Genomic DNA, 7,088 nt, shown 5'->3' on the forward strand with positions numbered 1-7,088 from the left:
TGTTACTTTTATTACTAGTAGTGCTAGTAAATGTTGGAAGGATAAAGCACAAAAGACTTTACAGAAATATTATCTGTCTCTGTATGTCCTCTGGTATAAACAGAGGCTGCCTCTCCTGTTTCAGGAGGCAGGGCTGGGTTCATGGGCAGCAGTGAATTGTAACAGAGCCCACTACTGCTCACTACCCATTTGGCATGGTGTGTTTTTTTACCAGGTGTAACCTGGTGATCAAGCTGCACCTACTTTGATTGTGTTTTCCTGAGTGTAATTTAAAAAGGTATCATACTCCATAGAATGTATTTACAGTAATCTCTAGATAGTAGAGGATATACCTTATGTTCCTTCAGAAGAAGGGGAGTTAAATAGAAGATGAATTCAGTGAAAGAATGGGGGCCTTTAAATAAATAAATTTGTGTGAGGGAACTGATATCCTCTATTAGTTCAAAACCGTATGGTCTCTTTTCCAGCCATGGTATATTTAATTTAAAGAGCTTAGGTTAAAAACATTTCATACAGTTATTTGCAGAGCTAAAGCAAATATCCTTTTAAAAAAGAATTTTAATTAAAACAGTTTTTTTAGATCACCATAGCACTTCAGAATTTTAGCATCTTGAGTCTTCATTTTTGCTAAATTTCAAAGCTTCACATGGAAAAAGTTTGAAGCTCTATTTTTCGGGAGTATCTAGAAACTAGAATGACAACTAGTCAAAGAATAACAGCCCAGTGCCTGAGAGTCCTGGTACTTAGAATCATAGATTCCTAGACTATTCTGAGCTGGGAGGCATCCATGAGGACCATTGATTCCAAATCCTGCCTCCACATAGAGCAACCTAAAAGTTAAAACACATAATAAAATATAAACCATGAAGCATCATTTAAACACTTTTTGAACACCAGCTGGAGCCTTGGGACCACAACCAAGCTCTTCAAAAGCTTGTTACAGTCTTTGACCACCCTCTTAGTAAAGAACATTTTCATAATATCCACTCTAAATTTCCCCTTCTGTAGCTTTAATATATTCCATCACTGGACACCAGAAAGAAGAAGTCAGTGCCTCCCTCTCCAGTCCCCATTATGAGCAGGTTGTAGACAGCAATGAGATCACTCTGCACCCTCCTCTTCTCTGAGCTGAATAAACAAAAAACACTCATCTGCTCCTCATAAGTCATGCTCTCTAGTCCCTTTGGCATCCCATGCTGTCCAAACAGTGAAGAGTACTTGAGGCAAGGCTGAGCCTAGTGAGACAGTCTCTTCTTTCCCCCTGCTAAGTATCCTGTGCTTGACACGCCCCAGGGTACCACATTTCCTGCTGATCTCGAAGGCATGCTGTTCACTCCTTTGAACTGACAATCAACCACTTGATTGCTGTGGGATTTCAGGCACTCTAATACTTGTCTGGATATCCAAGGATGTGGTGAAAGCCCTTGGCCTCAGCCTCAGCCTCTCCTTGTTTCTGGGGGGCCGGGGTGGTCATATGGCTTATCCTGTCCCATGCACCTTCTAGTGCCTGTCGCTGTCCAGGATGAATCAGGACCAAGAGGAAAAAGGTTTGGTACATAGGAATAAGAGACAGCCCTGATAATGAAGGAACCATTAAAACTGGCATCAGACCTTCTGGAAGAGAACAAGACTCATCAAGTTATCCTGCAGCTTGAATCTTAGAGTGTAACCATCATCCCTGTCTAGAGTGCTCGCAGCCCATTGTGCTGGGTGGAAACCAAGCTCCTACTGAATGAATTTCGTTTTGGATTAGCTCCTTAAAGGGCATTTCCAGTTCTAAATTGTTAAAAGTGAAGGTATGGTAATACATTAAGATCTTTAAGCACAAATGTTTGAATCTTTCGTGGATAGCTCTTAGGTTAATAATCACATTCCCCTGTAATACAAACTTCTTATATAAGTAACGTGTGGGGAGTTAAACTGTCATCAACATCTGTAAGGTGTGTAAAACTCTGAATGTCACTCTCCTGCATTTCCATCTGTAAAATGGCTTTGCCTACACCTTTTGTAGAAGTGTGTTCCTTCACAGATTAGAGTCTAACCATATAATGCTTCTTTGCCTTGTATTCAGAAGATTGTCTTTGTGGAGGATCTTCAGTGGTTAATTTCTGAAATTATTCATTACATGGAAAATATTTTAGAGTGCAATGCAGAATCATAGTTAGGACTTCTTGTTCAAAAAACTAAAAAGAAACATGTCAGTGATTCTTACAGACTGAAAAATACTCTCTTGGATCTATAGCAGTGTTTAGTAAACGTTTATTGTTCTGCTGTGAGTACATATAAAGATGCCAAAGGCAGCCTCACATACTTTTTCCTAAAAGCTATTAACATAAAAATGTATCTTATTCATTAATCAAATTTGTGTAGTAGAAGTTTTCATCTTTAGAGAATGACACAATGGGGCAAGGTGAAGTCAAGTGATTTATTTACAAATTTGCTGTGGGCAACTGAAACATAGAATTTGATAATGTATACCATAGTTACCCATCTACGGTTCTTGATGAAAAAATCCACCACAGAAAACTAACACTTAGTACTTTGGCAAAAATACCTGTCTGAACACATTCATTTACTGAATGCATCTAAGGCTGAGCATGCCAATATTATTTTATAGTAAAAAAACATGATATTTAAAATGTAGGAAAGAAAACATACTGGAATAGTTTTCTGCAAAGGGAATAAAAAAGATTTTGAACTGTTATTCCATTTCCCAGTTTTCAAAGGTTCTACATTAAATGAAAAACCTCACTCAGTATCTCCTGCATTTGCCAGTTTCTGATGTTAATTATCTTTTGTTTGCCCTTGATAATCCTGAGGTTGGTATGCAGATAATGAAGCCTGCAGATTCATCTCAAAGTGTAAAAAACAATGGCATTGTCAATTCTGCATCACAACACTTTATAAATTATGAATGTTATCCACATTAAGGAGAATGCTAGACTTTTAAAATTACTTCCATGAATAGATTAAATTACAAGTATTATTACATTTCATTTTATTAAGTGCATCTTAGTAGTTATTAGGGCAAATGAACATGTTCTCTCAATTACATAATAACATTAGAACTAAGAATTATGCATTGACACTCCCAAATGCATAATGTGGCATTGTATATTAATCACCCCAAACAATATTTTTGGTTTATATAAAGACAATTATTCCCTATTGAAAAATAACCATCTTATTGATTTATTGCAATTCAGCTGAAGGAATTGTTTTCTATATAAAAGCTTTGATTCTTTTCTGGATAGTTTAATAATTTCTAGCTCTTTCTTTTCTTCTAGAAAAAAAAAGTAGGAGTTTTTTAATTACTTTCTTTTATAAATCTAATTACAATAAGACAAATTTTATAACATTTTTCATTTTTAAATATTCTGTACAAGACAGAGTAGCACACATTCTGTATACACCAATTAATTTCAGAGAATATTTGTTAATTTTTGGTTTTACCTTTTTGTAAATTCCAATTATTTACATGATGTGGGTTCTAAGCTACATTTTTATTTTCTCAAATTATAGAGGTCAGACATGCAGATTATCAGGCTGTCTTTTATTCAAAGGAAAAACTTTTATGTAAATAGATTAATATTGTTTAGGGCATTGCCTAAAAAGAATATGAAAAGCACCTGACACTATCACACTGACCTCAGTGGCAATACTTGAACTCACTGAAGTCAGAGCAGGATTGAGTTTTTGCACTGACATGTGCAGTAGCCAGGCATTTTGGACACCTGCAGAGCAATTGATAGCACCAATACTTCCATATACTTTTGCAGTATCCAGTTTTTATTTGGCTGAGATATATGCATTGATTGCAATCCTAGTAAATTAATTTCCTTTATATGTTGTCTAGATAATTGTGTCTCATTGTTTTCAGTATTTCTAATACTTTGTGTTAATTAGATTTGGCAATGCACATACTGAGGTACTGTTGTTTACTTTAACATAACTAGCAAATTTTTCAGGATGATTACTTAAGGGATAATAATTCAATCATTAAAAAGCAATTTTTGCAGTGTCAGCATTTTTTCTTTAGACAAGGAAGAGCTTGTTCTCATTGGTTGTATTTTTCTATTTTGATTTTAATTTGAGTTTACACATGCTGTCAATATCATTGCCAGATTTTGCCACTTTACAAAACATTGGTACATGCTGGACTAATATTTCAGGGGACAGTTATTTACTCATCAGTAAAGTAACAAAAAATAAGTAAAATACTACTCTGGCATAATTCATACCAGGTACTAATTATATTCAATAAATCAGCTTTGTAAGTGAATTCAAATCACTCTACATTTGTTGGTCTAAATATTAAAATGCTAGCACATGCCTTCTTTATTATATGAGTCTTGAATACATTGTATGATCTACTTGATTCAGCAAGAATAGCATATAAATGTGCAATATTACATACTCCTAGGGAATATTAAAAATTATATTTTAATTTGATATATTTTTGCATGGAAATTCTGTCTCAGAATTTAAAAGTCCTTTGTGCTGCTTAAAAACTTTTTCCTCTCATATTCTGCTCTTATGCTTCCTACCAGCTGGGGTAGAATTTATGAATACAACCCACAGAAAGCCTGTAGAAATGTCTCTAACAGTGAACATGTAGAATGAGCAAATGTTCTAATTGGTCACTTCATGGGAGTAAGTTGTCACTGTAATTAAACATTGTTTATATTAGCAATGTATTGGACAACATGAAATGACTAGGTGATCCTTCTGGCCTAATGTTATTAACTAAACAAAGTAAGTCAGACTCTTTATCTTTGTTACATTGGATTAAAAATGACTGGAACTAACACATGTGCAGTTGACAAAATAACTAGCCTTCTTAGTTCTAATTAGTTCTCAATTAAATTGTATCAGCAGCGGTGTCAGACTTACAGCTACATTAAACTGTCTTTGAATCTGTCTGATTCCTTTAGTTCTCCCTTGTGCCAGTGAGGAAGTTTCGGACATGCAAGTGTTAACAGCTGCTTTGAAATTACTCCTATTTAAGAAGAAAAATCATATTACTTTCTTAATCTTTCTAATTCTATTCTCATAAGATGATCTTGGATTCGTTCCTTTAGCACAGGCTCTTTAGTGCAGTCCTGATTTCTGTATTAATGAATTGAGAAGATGACATCAGGCTCTTAGGTAAGTGCTATAAACTCAGTCATATGATTTTTATAGTAAGATATCATGTATAAAAAATCCCCAATATTTTTTTCCTTTCTTGCATCGATGTTTCTTTGAAAAGTAATAGTTGGATGTTATGTAGGTGGCACACAAAAAAACATGTAGTAGTTTGTAATTTACCTTTTGATCATCACAAGAAAAATTTCTACTGGGAAATGAAAGCCAAACATAATTCACTAAAATTACACTGAATGCCCTCTAATCAATACAGATAAATCTAGAGTTTGTTGTTAAATCGATCCTCTCCTTTATAGAGATATACTGTCTTGATTGTTTTAGGGATAATTATTTCACAGGGAATTTTTACAATGATTAGTAGAAACGAGACAACAGTAAACTTGACTCGGAGCCATTGAATTACTGTGCTGCAGAGTGCATTTGTCTCTTCTAGTTTGAAGCTTACTGATATCAATACTGATTTATATCATTTTATGTGATGATGTTTTCCTGAGAGAAATGAAGTGAAGTTGATTCATTTCAGAAATGAACAGCCTCTGTGTTTGTTTTTCTTTTATAAAATTGTCAGCTCTTGCCAATATAAATACTCACTGATGCAGACTTTCCCTTCCTGCTTTTATCACTTAGGCTGATTCCTTGACATACATCATATTGAAAAAGTCCAGATAAACTTTGGAGAAATAAAAAAAAAATGTTTAGACTGGAAAGACAAAGGTTGAACTAAAGGATTACTTAAAATGGTGTTACTGAACTATTTCTATACATATGAAAATGCAATTTAAATATCAAGGCTTTAAGAATTCAGAAGTTTTCTGCTTCAGTCTCCAATTGTAAATGAAGATCCTTGTAAGTCTGCATGATTTTAACAGCTCACATACCATAAGTCAATATAATATTTAGAAAGATAAAGAAAGAGGGGAAAGGAAGAGACAGAGGGATGAGTTTCTGTGGATGAAGTAGATGTAATTGCTTGCAGTATTCTATCGAAGCGAAATTGAATTGTGATACGTTACTCAGAAAAAATAGACTTATGTAGCATTTTGATTAACATAATAAAGTACATATTCTATGTGTGAATGAATAAAGGATAGTAGGCTTAAAGCTTGAACTTTTGCATAATGTATTCTGTCATCTAAACTTTTCATTAGTAAGAATATGGTGAATTATATAATTCAGAGAACATCCCAACAAGAGTAGCTTTTAATGCAAGCAGTCTAATTGGCAATAGTTACAAGTCTGTGCAAAATGAAATAATTCTCTAATGAATAACACTATTAAAAAAGTGTTTGTTTTTTCCCTTAAATAGTCATTAAATTTAAATGTCTAATGCAAGGAATTTCTTTAATTTAACATTAATTTTGATAGTATGTGTTTTTAAGTGACTGCTTAATATTAATTCTATCATCTTCTCAAGGAACAAGGAAATAAAATTTTTAGTAATTATAAGAGGAAAGCATATTCTGTAATTGGTTATTAGCTAAATGTTACAAAAGTAGAAATCTAGTTCAAATGATCATTTCAGAAATGTATAATTTACAGCACTTGTTATGTAGCTTTCACTAGAAAACTGTACAAATACACTCAAATTGTTCTGAGAAACAGGAATGAAATATTTATTGAAATATACTGAATGCTACATTCTTAAAATAAGAATTTTAAATTTAAATCCAGCTGTCTTCTCTTAGATATCTGTTATATATTTATATCCTCAGATAGTGTTTTTTACTATGAAGTAATTCACATTTTTTTGTAATCAATATGCATAATCTATCTACCTTACTCTGTAGAACAAGGCATTTCTCATAGCAACAATTCAACTTCAATCTGAAGGGCTAAATTTAACCTCTATCTATGCTTTATTTTAAATTGCTGCAGAGATTTGTCATGTCTGTCACCTAAACTTGGTCCATGTTAAGATAATGCGAACTGAACAGCAGAAA

The sequence above is a fragment of the Poecile atricapillus genome, chromosome W (assembly GCF_030490865.1).
Source record: "Poecile atricapillus isolate bPoeAtr1 chromosome W, bPoeAtr1.hap1, whole genome shotgun sequence".
NCBI classification, from domain to species: Eukaryota; Metazoa; Chordata; class Aves; order Passeriformes; family Paridae; genus Poecile; species Poecile atricapillus.